Source organism: Dermochelys coriacea, chromosome 3 (genome assembly GCF_009764565.3).
Source record: "Dermochelys coriacea isolate rDerCor1 chromosome 3, rDerCor1.pri.v4, whole genome shotgun sequence".
Lineage (NCBI taxonomy): Eukaryota > Metazoa > Chordata > Testudines > Dermochelyidae > Dermochelys > Dermochelys coriacea.
In genome coordinates this window covers 109,550,570-109,565,666 of record NC_050070.1, presented here as the reverse complement: position 1 = coordinate 109,565,666, position 15,097 = coordinate 109,550,570, and the positions used below count along the sequence as shown (strand labels likewise).

General features: G+C 40.0%; 1 long non-coding RNA gene across 2 annotated transcripts in view; it reads left to right on the top strand.

Annotated features, from left to right (window-relative positions):
- Positions 1-15,097, top strand: part of LOC122459370 — a 95,220-nt gene that overhangs the window by 26,474 nt on the left and 53,649 nt on the right. Inside the window, exon 1 of one of the 2 annotated variants that reach the window (XR_006280012.1) lies at positions 11,021-11,168. The exons of the other annotated variant lie outside the window; for it this stretch is intronic. This is a non-coding gene — a long non-coding RNA (uncharacterized LOC122459370). Of the gene's footprint in view, positions 1-11,020; positions 11,169-15,097 lie in introns of those variants that run through there. 2 annotated transcript variants of the gene reach the window in all.

Here is a 15,097-nt window from a genome sequence, read left to right as displayed (position 1 = left end):
TAAACCATGTGACTCCAAATTCCATCTTGTTACCTGTAACAAACTTCCACAAACTAGAACAATGGATTTCCCTCCACATGGCAGAAGCTATAAAAGGCCCTGGAAGCATCTCAATTTTTCCTCTTTCCTGCTCTGATCTTTGGACTATGGACTTATGCTAATGGGAGCATTCTAACTAAGGGACTGAGGACCTTCCAATTATTTGGAAGCAACCGAGGACTTATCAAGCCAACAGTTTATTTCATCTGCTTCATACTTCATACTGCTTCAAGCCTGATCCAAGAACTCCTTGAAACACTAAAGCTCATATCTCTTCTATGAAACCGACTTCAAAACTATATTCATATCTGTATGTATAGTGATTTTTTAACCAATACTCTCTCTCTTTTCTTTTTAAATAATTTTAGTTTAGTTAATAAGAATTGGGTATAAGCGTATATTTGGGTAAGATCTGAAATAGTCATTAACTTGGGAGGTAATGTGCCTGATCCTTTGGGATTGGTAGAACTTTCTTATATGATGAATAAGATTTTCAGTAATCTCTCATCATATTTGACTTGGGTGTCTGGGTGGAAGCCCAAGGCTAGGTTGCTTTAGGGGAACTGTGTTTTGGCTTCTGGGTAACCAATAAGGTATTATAGAAGCCGTTTTGTGGCTAGCTTGGTGGATCTAAGTATTGGAATGACCACCAGCTTTGAGGTTTGTCTGCCCCATTCTTTGTAGTTTGCCTTAATTAAGTAACTGCAGTGTGGCCTCCTTGGGACCCCGATTGCAAACCTAAAGACTGCACATAAAGCACTTCTACATCATACTGATTTTCTACCTGTGTGGTTTTGCCTTTTTTTTTTAATGGAAGAGGGGGAAAGGGTGGTTTGATAACATGCGCTCATCGACACTACAAAATAAGGGATGACACAATACCATGATCCTTATGTATGTGGAGTAATGGGTAGCCCTGGTCTTAAAAGAAAAAAGAAAAGAAAATATTTTCAAGTTACACATCAATAAATCAATATATTTTTCCAAATCCAGAGACATTTTCATTTTGTTTGAACAATCCTCTTGCAAAACCATCTTTCATATTGCAAATTCCCAAACCACAGCTGAAACACAAAACTGAAAGGAAGTGCTATAAAGAACTAAAGCTTCATCCAAATCACAAATTTGTCCTGCCATTATTGCTCCACCTTGGCAAACCAGGCAGTCATTTTCCATTCATTTAGGACTGAGTCAAGCAGGATCAATTCTGGCTTTGCTTGTCTATATCCTGCGATGTAAAGCCATCTAATGAAGCTACAAAGTACAAAAACTGACTTCTGCCAGCAAGACCATTATAATGTTCTCCGCTCTATTTTGACCTTTAGGTCAAATTGCAGGCACTCAAACAAGATGAAACCAGCAGCATATGGCAACATATTGAGTAGAAATACAGACAATGGGACTATTCCTGTGACCCATCTACATGTTATCTAATCTATTCACTTAGTACGTACAAAAAAATATATTAAAAGACTTTTAAGGTTCCAAAGTCAAGCACTGAAAAGTTAGGAAATGCCAGAGCTAAGGTGCCTGTGACACCTTAATTCAACCCCCTTGTGTGTATGCATGGTGATACAATGTTTAATTACATGATCACATATTACTTTTTCCACTGGACTCCTGCCTCATACCATGCTCCATGCCATTGGGTCCTCAGCTACTAGGAGGAACAATTGCTAGAAAAGTCCTGCACAGCACCCATAGCCCTGGAATGAAATATGTTCACTCGCTTTGCAGACATGGTACTCACACAGTCTGGTCAGTAAGTAGGAACTGTGAGTGGATGGAGCATGCTCAGTGCAGATGAAGTCTTCAGCGTTAGTTTGGCAGCTAAATTCCCAACTGAACATGTGTGAGCCAAGATATTCAGAGTCTCAGAACTTTGCCAAATTTGGGTAGATTTTGTCAAGCAGAACAAAGGGCACATCTCTGACACAAAGATACCCCCCCACCTTACATTTAAAATTCCTGCTCCACAGCCTGGAGCTGCTTGAGTTTCTAAGTGAAATAGTTATAACATAATTTTTTATGACTATGGGCAAAATAAAAGCATTTTCCCCAGGCTGTTCTGAGAAATGACAACTGCTTTTGCTGAAATTTTCCAGAAAAAAAATCAGCCTGAGACAGATAGCTGACTTGGAAAATTTCAGCCCATATTTTTTAAAGTTTGACAAAGTTGCAGGGAAATGGATAGTACAAGGCAAACTTAACTCATGACTTATAGGGTCTCTAACTGCACTGCCTATAATATGGCCCCAACATAATAAAATCCGAGTCCTGCAGTGAAGGTGTTGGTAAAACAGTAGGGTGTTGGTGGAGCAAGGACAGGTGTTATAGCAATAGGTACTTGCTAACTCAGCAAGGCAGGTTGCACAGCATGATGAAGCAAAACATGTTTAAAAATATCGATGGAACAAATAAGTACATACTTATATAGGACAAGTAAGAAAAATGCTGCCTGAGAACTTCTTAGTGTGATTTAAAGACATTTAATTTGTGTATCTTGACATGTGATGTTGACAATTTGTGTTGCAATGGTTATAGAGCTTTAATTTTTTGAATCTCAATGTCCACTGTCATTAAATAATGATGGTTTGACTCCCCTCCATAATTTCTGGCACCTGTGAAAATTTAGATCAATAAAAATTAAAAAATGCTTAAGCCTCATAATTTTGCACAACTATGAAAATTTAAATAGATCAAAATAGAAAAGTGCTTAAAAGTAAACAGTGATATTATCCATCAAAATTATATAAAAAAAAATCAAATTACCCAAAGCCTATACACATTCAAAGTGCTACACAAACATTAAGTAATAACTCCCCAAAACAGTCTTGGGAGGGAAATATGCATGTATGTTGCAAATATGCATGTTGCAAATGGAGAAACTGAGGCAGCGAGGTGAAGTAGTTTGTCAAAAATCACACAATGAATCAAGACAGAGTGGGAATTAGAACTCAGGAGTTCTGAACTCTGTGCTCATTTTTGTAGACCGGGCTGCTTCTCATGCTAATATATAGCACATTAGGCAGTATCTTCATCGGTGGCACTTCGCCTTGAGGAGTTGCCAGAGGCAGTCTGCAATCAGTTGGAGTGAGGAAAGCCACAAATAATTGCAGTATGGTCTGCCATTGTCCTGTGCCATTCCATTCCAGCACTGTGATTCAATGCCATCACATACTGCTGCTGCAATATCATGCCAAGTACATTGCAATGTGATGTCAAGATATTGTTTTGTGGCTCTTTGCAGCTCTGTTTGCCAGTGCAATTTTCCTTTTATCATCCTGGTGTATAAAGATACAGAAATTCTTTAGCTGATCCCAAAGACAAACGACGAGCATCGTTGAGGGAATGCATCTGATGAAGTGAGCTGTAGCGCACGAAAGCTTATGCTCAAATAAATTTGTTAGTCTCTAAGGTGCCACAAGTCCTCCTTTTCTTTTTTGTGAATACAGACTAATATGGCTGCTACTCTGAAACATCGTTGAGGGAGCCACCTTTAATGAAACTGAAGGAATTGGACTTTATATATTTTCCCTGGAAACAAACAGTGGCATAAACAACAACAGATCAGCCCAAGTAAGCAACCTGCTGGCCAGGGTCAGTCTTAGGCTGAAATCCTGACTCCATTGAAGTCAATGGCCAAACTCCCACTGACTTAATTGGAGCCATGATTTCACCCTTATTTTGTATCAACATTTATGCCATAAAGAAATTTGGTGGCAAAATCAAGCTTTTTCAAGCCTGATATTGCCTGAAATGGGGAAGAGGGAATTTGAACCTGATGAACAAGAGAAACTGCTTGAAACTAGATGAACTGTTCTCAGAGTGAAAACATTACACAGCATGCTGCCTATTCAGTGTCCACTTAAACTGTCAGTGGCATGCTTTCTGAGCATGTTGTGCCATTTGATTTTGCTGGTTGCCAGTCTAACTTACTTACAGACAGGACAATGCAAAATGCTCTGCAATTATCTTGTCTTAGATCCAGCCACGGAAATGTAAATCTCCAGCAAATAATCAGCATGCTGTATGCACACCTTCCACTACACTTGGCAGACATGCTACTGTGTGTTTTGCTGAGGCATATCAGGATTTACATTGTTTGCTCAGTGCTATTACCACTCTCTTGCTCCTATGCTGCGAGTTTCATCTTTCACTCTGCCACATAAACCTCCTACACTCTCTCCTCAATGAGAAATACTGCACTGAATGCTCACCAGTACCACTGAATATTAAGCCTATGAAAATGACTCAGGAGAATAGATTGTTCTGTGATTATTTCCCCCCACATGAGATATGAAACATGAGGCAATATGGACTTTGTTCGCCTATCCATGTCTCTCTGGAACACCTTTCACCTTTTATCTATGTACTGGGCTGGATTCTTCTCATACCTTGCACCACTGAAAATCAGGAGTATCTCCAGTGAAGTCACTGGAATTACACTGGTGTAAGTGAAGAAAGAATCAGGCCCCCTGAGAAGTCAATGAAAGCTTAAGAAATCTGTGGAGCAACACTAATTTACACCAGCTAAGGATACCGACCTCCATAACAGTCCAAGTATAAGACATCTTTTCTGTGCCTTCTTCAGCAGAGTCATTTAGAAGGCTCATGCTATGGGGGAAGTGTGGGGCTATCCATGTTACTTGTGTCCTTTATTAAGGCAAGGCCTTTGTGAAGAGGTTTATCTTCCACTGAGCTCTTAAAAAAATGAGACATGGTAACCCTTGATTCACAGAAGCAGGGAGTTCCATTGCCAGTTGGCCTTCACTGAAAATGCCTGGATCGTTGTACCCCAAAGTTTCACCCTGGATTTGGTCAAATGAAAGTTCTCTATGACTTTAGTATTTCTAGAGGGTTGAGCAAGAAAGAGGTGCTCCCTGAAGCCAGGAGTTCCACAGATAAGGACTCTTTATTGAAAAGTCCACACTCATTTCCCTCCTGCATGCCCCTGACTAAAAGATCACAGTAACATTGGCACTGAACTGCACCAGTCTACAAATTAGACTTCTATTTCACTCACATGACTCATACGACTTTCACCTGTGTCCAGATCATTGTTTCACACTACACAGCTGAAGAATCCAGGTCAGTATTGCTAATGATATTGTTCTAATTGCTATGGGGGGAAAAGGTAGTAAAATAGAATTCAGTTCAATAAATTGATCTGAGCAGTGTCAGAATGACCATGTCACTGAATTCGTAACTTAAATTTGTAACTTTTCTAGACACTAAAAATCATGGACTCAATAGAGTCACTGGTTTTATGTTTCATTACAACAATCTGTAACTTACTAGTTCTCTTTTGCCCTATGACAGCAGAGTTGCTAATTGCCCATTTAATTTTGAATGGTCTCTTGCAACATACGTTTAACTCCTTATGTTTAACAATCTGTTCCACCTGATATTGAACTATGACAGATTACCTTTCCCATACCTGAATAAGAGCTCTGTGTCGCTCCAAACTCCAAAGCGTGTTTGTTTCATCAACAGCAGTTGGTCCCAAAAAAGATATTACCTCACCTACCTTGTCTCTCTTGTTTCACTGAATCAAGATAGCAGACATTGCTTTTCTTTTCAGTGGCAATCACTATTAATATTTCACATAGTAGTAGATGCTAAAACACTATAGTTCTCAAAGTTACATAATATATCACAACAGTTTGGTATGAAGTGGCAAGTCAGTAGTTTGCACCTAGGCAACTTTCTACTATTTTATTTTTTTAATGTTTGCAAGGTTGATCAAGAGTGTTTGGGTAAGGTCTGTTTGGCCAGTATGTTACATTATTTCAATACTCTGCTTGAGTATTATTTAAAATCTTCACCTTATTATGCAACAGAAGCCAGAGCTCACATTGCCAACCATTGCTTTAAATTATGTTGTAGTGCACTTGCACAATACAGATGACTCCTATTAATGCCTTGTTAGAGGATAGCTTTATAAGTGAGGCCATACTCTATGCAAGATGCACAAATAATTCAATAGCATTTTTTGGTATTGATAACTAGACCCTTGTAATAACCCTTGTTATGAGTGGTGATAACTAACATTATTTCAAAGTAGATTAAAATCACTTTGTCTCATGCATGTTTTTCAGGCAGAGGAGGCTCCAGCCATTATTATTTGGCATCTGTATTTCTGGCAGAGTGTTTTGCTCTTTTACATACTCCTGAAAACCATAAAACCAAAACAATCAAAACTGTTTAAGACTGTAGTGTTCACTTCCAGGATTTGTTAGGCATTAGGATAGGAACCTGGAATTAATTACTTAGAAAACAATCATTTTAAGCTATCCATTCTCAGATCTCATTTTTGGCTCTGACTCATACAATGGGGTTTATGTGAATAGTTTCTGTAGCTAGAACTGTTTTTTTTTATGGTGACGGGAAGCGGCCCCATCAACCAACCCTCCTCCTTTTTGATCTGGGCTTGGGACTGGCACTGGTGGCAAAATGTGGAACAATAAGGAACTCCAGCAAAATTTAATCAACATTATGAAGGCATTCTACACCAACTCAAAATGCTGTATTAAAATGGAAAATGGATTGATTAAGCCATTTAGCATCAAGACAGGTGTAAGGCAGGGGTGCGTCCTGTCTCCTTTTTAGTTTATGCGAGTCATCGACTATGGATTAAAACAATGCAACAGTGATACATATGGCCTAAAATGGAACAATTCAAGGCTATTTGATCTAAACTTTGCTGACGACGTTGCTCTTATCAGTGACGATGCCAACGGTCTACAAAAAGCACAAACTAAGTAAAAGAAGTAATGGAGAAGACAGGTTTGAGATACAATGCAAAGAAATATAAAGTCACGTTAATGGGGACTACAGGGACAGAAATCAAAATTGAAGAAGAGAAACTGGAGAAGGTGTACAATTTTCTGTATCTTGGAAGTACCATCAGCCAAGATAGTACTAGTTCCAAGGAAATAAGAAGAAGATTCAGGAAGGCAAACTCAGCATTTGGAAGACTCAAAAACATTTGGCAACTCAAAAACTTTTCCCTCAAGACAAAACTGAATGTGTACAAAGCAACTGTTATCACCATCACAACATATAGCAATGAGACTGTCAAGGTTCCTTCCCCACTCTGAACTCTAGGGTACAGATGTGGGGACCTGCATGAAAGACCCCCTAAGCTTATTCTTACCAGCTTAGGTTAAAAACTTCCCCAAGGTACAAACTTTGCCTTGTCCTTGAACCCTATGCTGCCCCACCAAGCATTTTAAACAAAGAACAGGGAAAGAGCCCACTTGGAGACATCTTCCCCCAAAATATCCCCCCAAGCCCTACACCTCCTTTTCTGGGGAAGGCTTGATAATAATCCTCACCAATTGGTATAGGTGAACACAGACCCAAATCCTTGGATCTTAAGAACAATGAAAAATCAATCAGGTTCTTAAAGAAGAATTTTATTTAAAGAAAAGATAAAAGAATCACCTCTGTAAAATCAGGATGGTAAATACTTTACAGGGTAATCAGATTCAAAACACAGAATCCCTCTAGGCAAAACCTTCAGTTACAAAAAGACACAAAAACAGGAATATACATTCAGCACAGCTTATTTTACAAGCCACTAAACAAAAGAAAATCTAATGCATTTTCTAACTAAATTACTTACTAACTTTACAGGAATTGGAAGGCTTGCATTCCTGATCTGTTCCCAGCAAAAGCATTGCTCAGACAGCCCAAACCCTTTGTTCCACTGCCTCCAGATTTGAAAGAATCTTGTCCCCTCATTGGCCATTTTGGGTCAGATGCCAGCAGGGTTATCTTAGCTTCTTAACTCTTTACAGGTGAAAGGATTTTGCCTCTGGCCAGGGGGGATTTTATAGCACTGTGTACAGAAAGGTTGTTAACCTTTCCTTTATATTTATGACAGAGACATGGCAACTTACCAAGAAAGATACATTAAAGCTGGATGCATTTCATCACAAATGCCTGAGAAGAATATTGGGAATAACATATGGAGATAGGAAGATGAATGAAGAAGTCAGAAAAATGACTGGACAAGGCACCCTCTCACAAATAATCTACAAAAGATGACATCAGTGGTGGGGACATGTGCTGAGAATGGAAAAGGAATACTTACCAAATACCACCCTTGAATGGAAGCCAGAAAATGCAAGAGGAAAGAGAGGAAGACTACGAATAACATGGAAACGAACAGTTCTGAATGACATCAAGCACCTCGACATGAAATGGGAAGATTTGGAAAGAAGGGCAGTTGGATGGCAAATGTGGATAGCACAATGTGCAGCAAAGCATGGGATGGACTAAGGTCTAAGGTAAGATCTCATGCAATGGGGCTTTAGAATTATTGTTTATTCTTTCAACTTTTATTTATTAAAGTTAGTAAAGCACTTGGAAATCCTCACATGAAAAGAACTATACAGACGTTCACAGAAAATTCTTAAAAAGTAGTATTATTTGCAATTACATAATTTTACAATCTATACATTTCCTCTATTGCTTTTCATAGTCCTGCTAATGTTCACCAGTAGGAAAGGAGAAAACTATAGTCCTGCTGACCCCTTTGCTCTTTTAAGGGATGATCCAAAGCTCACTGAAGTGAATGGAAAGACATCAGTTGACGTCACTGAGTTTGGATCAGGCCCTGAAAGCTTTTACTTGGAAAAAACATGAATACTGAGTTCCTTCTCCTACATCTGGGATCTTCCTTTGTCAGTAAAGGGTTTCAGGATTTTCAGAATAAATATAACTTTCACTTCCTTTCAATGGGGACTGAAACTTGTCATCTCTGTGCTTCAGTGCCTTCATCTGTAAACTGGGGATAATCATGCTGACCTCCTTTGTAAAGCATTTTGAGATCTATTAATAAAAACCACTGTCTAAGAGTGAGGTGATATTATTTTATTATTAATTATTATTATTATATAATGATGAGGGCCCATATTATAGACCAATTTCAGGTCTGCAGAATTAAAGCCACTACTTATAACCTTAGCCATAAAATGTCAGTCTCCTTCCTCAGTTTAGTATAAGGATTCATTTAGCACACACTTCAGATCTGTTGAGTCAGTCCCTATTTGGTGAGTGATAATCCTAACATAATATCCCTGCCTTAAAGAAGCACTTTCAACTTGTCCATTCAACGTCACATCTGTAAAATATAACAGGACATGGACAGAAAATACAAAACAGCATTGGCTACCAAGTAGAATGTCATCCATTACACACCATTTGATTTTATGTATTGTACATAGGATTTTATCAGTCAAAATTTCACAAATGGAAGAATTATTTATAATGTTTGAGTAATAGAGCATGGGTTTCTATGGGTTCCTGAGAATTGACCACTACAATTATGTTGGAATTCAAATGAAAACATAAAATGAACCAAATAGTGATATGATTTTAAGATTTGATATTTCACAACCAGCCAAACTTAGAAATGAATGCTTTGTTTCACTGGAAATCTGGCATGCTCGGATTTCCAGTGGCATGAAGTGTTCACTTATAGTCTTGATGATTTGCTAATTATTGGTTTTTCAGATTGTCACTGGATCCTCTGGTCAACCATTGGTTTTCAATACATGGTCCAAGATTGAATATAGAAAGCCCCAGATCTTGGACCAAAGTAATATTTAATCACTACAAATTTTAGAAAAATACATTCTAAGTATAGTAATAACGTTTAGTTCTTGTTTAACTTTTCTCATCAGTAGATCTCAAAGGATTTGTCTCCCCAGCAACTAGACACCAGCAGCTGACCCATGCCAGCTGACTCGGGTTTGCGGAACTCAGGCTGCGGGGCTGTTTCATTGCTGTGTAGACTTCCAGACTCAGGCTGGAGCCTGAGTTCTGGGACCCTCCCACATCACAGGGTCCTTCAGCCCAAGTTGGCTCACATGAGCCAGCCATGGGTTTTTCTTTGCAGTGTAGATGTACCCAAAGTGCTTGACAAAGGAGTTCAGTATCATTATTCACATTTTACAAATGAGGAAACTGATGAGACTCAGAGATGATAAGTTTCACACCCATTGAAAAGCAGAGAGAGTTATGATTTTGGGGGCAATCTCATGAATTTTTGGACTCTGACTCATGATTTTTGAATCTTTGAGACTGATAATACTGCCTCATGCTATTTTTAAAAGCATATTTTGAGTAATGTAAGTCCCATATTTGCCCCACCTTTAAGTAATTCTGGTGGAGAATATTCTTCCGTTTCTAGGTGCTGTTTCTCTATGCTATGTCATTGTATAATCATTTATACCTTTAAAAATGGTCCAGATTCTCAGTACTTAAATATCATCTAAATATTTCAAACATCCATCACTGAGAAAAGAATGAAACCAAAAATAATGCTAGCCATTGTTTGTGTGGGACACATAAAACTAAAATGTGAGCTGAAATCTTTTTGTCGACTGTAGTAGTAGTTAACGCAAAACAAACAAAGAATACATGAAAAATACCTTAGAGGGCTATCTAGCCTGGTTAAAAGGGTCAAATGCACCCTGGAAAATATAAAACTCTCAGGGTAAGATTCTATGCTCAGCCTCTTAGAGGTACAGTATGGAGCTCACAGCCAAGAGTGAGGGAAGGCTCTGGTAGTTTTAAGCCACCATTGCAACCTCTTGTTTCTGGCCTGCTCCTAGGGCTGGAGAGACCCTCAGCATGTTAGACAGCCACGGGGGTCTGTCTTCATTACAACAAACACCCTGGGCCGCCTTACAGGCTGCAGTATTACCCAGAATATCTGCAGTCCTGTGTGCTCGACCCATGCCCAAAACATGCCCTCCCTACCCTCAGCCCTGTCCCTTGCACGCTCCCTAAGCCAAACCTTATGAAGGGGTACTATGTGGGGGGGTAGAGGCCTCATGACCCTGCTGCACTCCACCCCAAAAAGGACAGTGGAGAGAGTCCTCCAAATGGCCTAGAGTGGCAGCGTGGACTGCAGTCAATCAGAGAGAGGCTAATATAAGAAGAGCTGCAGGGCTAGAGGTAGATCAGTTCCTTGCAGGAGTTGGAGGAGTGCAGATGGGGATGGGTTGATTGAGGAGCAACAGGCTTTTGGATAGAGCAGTGCTGGTAGAGACCAAGGGAATGGGAAGGTCTCTTGGCTGGCTTCTGGGACTCAACCAGGACAAGGCCCTGAGGTTAGGGTGAAGAATGAACTGGGATTGTGGGGAAGTGGTGCAGGGAATCATAGCAGTGACAGTTTAACTAAAGGGATGTGGTGGATGACTACTATCTATAGGATCCCTGGACTGGGATCTGGAGTAGAGGGCTGGCCTGGGTTCTTTCCTTAGCCACTGAGAAAGACTTTGATGCATAAAGACTGGACTTTAATGCACCCCAGAAGAAAAACTGAACTCTTCTTAGTAGTGGAGGAGGAGACCTAGGCCCAGAGAGGCAAAGAGTCTCTGAGGAGGGAGCCCCCACACCAGAACTGGGACTGCTTGAACAGCAGGGTCAATTTGAGAGCACTGAGAAGCGGCTGGGGGAGAGAGTGAGTTCAAACCAGAGTACTGTGATAGTCTCTATTGGACTGACTGAGCCGAGGGATAGGGCTGCAGTTAAAAAGATGTTACAGAGGGCACTGAGGTAGGCCCCCTGTTGGACTCGTTACCCCAGAAGGGGTTTTTATTTCACATACAGATTATGTGGGACTCGGCTGAGTCCCTGAAGACTCAGCACGCAAAGTGTGCAGGTACATGCACTAAGATGGGTGCTTGTGAGAGGTGAGTGTGACCCCATTATAGGTCCTCAAAGAGCAGCTTTTACTCTGTCTTCTGAGGTGCCTGTGCTAGAAGAAGCCCATCCCTAAATGAGTATAGGGCTTTTAGGAACCCATTTTGACACTCCAGCTCTTTACCTGGTGTGAAGGGGCTAGAGCAGGTCAGGATCTGGCCCCCAAATATGTCCTTGTGCAATACACATCCAGAGGAAATATTCCTCATTGGCCCAACTGAAGGGCTTGTAGCTTATGCCTTGAAAAATAAGGACTGGTAGCTTTTGAGATATTATCCTAGCTAACGTAACTGCATAGGCTATTCATGGAAACGTCTGATTTTTTTTTTTAAACTTACTAAATGATTTGTTCCTATTACATGAGGGACTCGGTTCCCCAGGCTAGTCAGTCATTGTGTGTAATCCTGCTTTTCAGTTTGTAATCAAGGTGTGAATGAGTGATGCACTGGGGGGAAAAGACTTCAAGAGCAGACTGTTTTTGCATAGACATACCTATTCTGCCTAGGTGTTCGGCAAACAGACAGGCTTTTCCACAATGCACTTTGAATGTGAGGGAATGAAATGATATTATCCTTATTGTACGAGTAAAGGGCAGTAGAACTGTACTTAGCCTGTCCTGGTGAGGGGGTTACCCTAAACTGAACTGAACTTGCTAATCAGGGGGTAGGCATACTAGATCCCACTGATGGTGAGATGGGTATTTCTATCTGATGTGGGTGTTAGCAAAAGGGTTCTTGAAACTATTTAATCCTTCCTTCTCTAGTGTTTAAAGGCAGCACTGGCTGGAGTCACTTGCTTTCTGTTCAGTGGTCACTGCAGCTGAAATCACTGATGGATGAAGAATTGTGGTGAAAGGCAATGAAGAGACAGCAGCATAAAAGTTCCCTAGTGAAATCACTAAGAGCTGGGCTAAGTGGGTGAAACCAGAATGTGTCATTGCGGAAGTGGCAGTATGCAGCAGTGATTGCAGCAAAGATAACAGTGAGCCAGCTGCAGAGGTGGTGGTAGCAGTGGAAGCATTGCTTGATTTTTTTTCTCCCCAGCGCCCTTCAAGGGTGGGAGGTGGACCCATGTGAATGCACCTCTGAACTCTGGATCTTTCCTGATTAAGGACAACTAAGTGGGATAAACTTTCTAACGTGAACAAATACTCTGCCCTTTGAAGAAATAGGCATGCAAACAAGTTTGTTTAGTGTTATGCTCTCTGTATGTGCCATTCCCAGCTGTGATCATTATAGTATCCTTGAAACTGCACTGAGGACAAGGGGAGGGGGTATAGAAAGAGAAGGCAGTTTTGCTATGCTGTGGGAATCATACCTCCTTTATATGGAGTCTAGGAAGGTAGAAACACTCACCTGCTTGAGCACTAACTTACCACCACCATTTTTAACACCAGGCACTTGGGAGTGAATGCACGGCTCTAAAAACTGTCACCATGCTCTTATCATGTTTTCAGATGGTTCAGTAGCGTGTGCATGGGGCTCATTTGGCTAGTCATATGACTGATGTGGGGAAATCCCAGGTTCAAAGTACCAGTTTGGTGCCTTTGTTCCTTTCTGCAAGATCTTTGAATTTGTTTCCCCATCTCTATTGCTTGCTTTCAAAATTATGTAGTATGTCAATGTAAAATCCCATTCTCCTTGGATTTTTTTAAAGGTACAAAACATGAATGCAAAAGCAGCCACATAATTAAACAGAAAAAGTAGTCCAAATTATCTGATCCCTACCCCAGGCAGTAGTGCAAAAGCAGCATATAGTCCTCTAAAGCTCTCAATGGAAGGAATATACAATCAGTTTATCTAGTCTGGTATCCTGCCTCCAGCTGTGGCAACTTCCTTATTTCAGAGGAATGTGTACGTCCACACAATGGACCTATTCCCTGAAGCAAAAGACTTTCCCCAGAAACTGTGTGGATACCTCAAAGTGTCAGGGTAAGAGTTATTGAATATGACAGCCTATGACACTGTCAATTACTCCATGAGCTCAAGTGACAGACATCTGTGTGGTGGATCTAAAGGTTACAACCTTGTTGATGAAACCCTTCCTGCAACCTGGGTTTTTCCCTTCAAGTTCCAGGCAGGTTGCTATACTGAGTATACTGTACTGGACAAAAGTATTTTGACTAATTTATTGCCTCATGGTTTCCTTCTCATTTCAAAATATTGCCCCTATTTTTCACAGAAGAAACTACTTTGATTTTTTTTTAATAGCCCTTCACCTTTCATGAAAGATGATGTGCCAAATGCTTAAGTCCTTATTCAAATTTTATTAAAGTAACTCATTGAGTCTTCCCAGCCTTTACTTAGGCAAACCACTGATACAGATTTTTAGGATTTGTCCCTGACTATCTTCAGAGAAGTTATACTTTTGGACTGTATTTTTTAAATGGGTTAGATTATCTACTTATAGAAGAACAGTCCCAATAGCCAATATTTTAAAGTTGCTTCAATGAGAACTGGATTCATTTGTTAAGATGATTGACTCTAGTCAAGTAATTTTTGGTTTGCCAACCTTCTTTCCTTAGGGGGTGGGGAGAAAGAAGTAATTGCAAACACAAATCTAAGATGAGATGTTTTAGGGAGTATTTCCACACCTAGTTATGCCACTAATGCTGAGACTATGGAGCTCTTGAAAGCCTGTTTAACTCACATTTATTGGCCTACTCAAGGCTACATCTTTGCCCAAAAAACAAACGAGCAAACAAAAAAACATAACACTTTCCCCCCTCTTTTGCTTTTGGTTGACATATGGGTTTTTTAAATTTAATTTCATTTTGGAAAGGCATAATTAGGATTAGTACAGAGCTATGCCATCCTAACATTGTGAAGGCAAGTTTGTTTTAGCCTGGTAGTTAGTGTATTGTTATAGGCGAGTCTTCATAGCACAGTAACAACAATACTTGACTTTTTTGCAATGAGATCAAGAATTTAGTGGACCGGGAGACAAAACTGGTTTTTGTTATTTCTTAGAGGAGAAAAGGTAAAATAGTAAAGATTTTCCACTGTTGCACTTGTGTTGCCCTTGAATGTCGAATGTGGATGCCATGAATGATTTTTTTTTTTTTTTTTTTTTTTTTTTTTAAATAATGAGGCATTCAAAGCTTTTTACAGAGCTCTCTGCCTAAAATCTCTTTTTAACTGAGACTGGACTTTGACATCCTTCAGAGTCAAGGCTTTCTTTGTACTTGATTGTAGCTCCTGTCTTGCTGATGACAGGACAATTTTGCTCGGAGCTACTCAGCCACAAGTGGTATAACAGAGGGTTTTACAACTATATCAAAAGTGTAATAAACTGTCACAAACAGGTTTAAGCCACTGTGTAAAAAAAAAAAAAA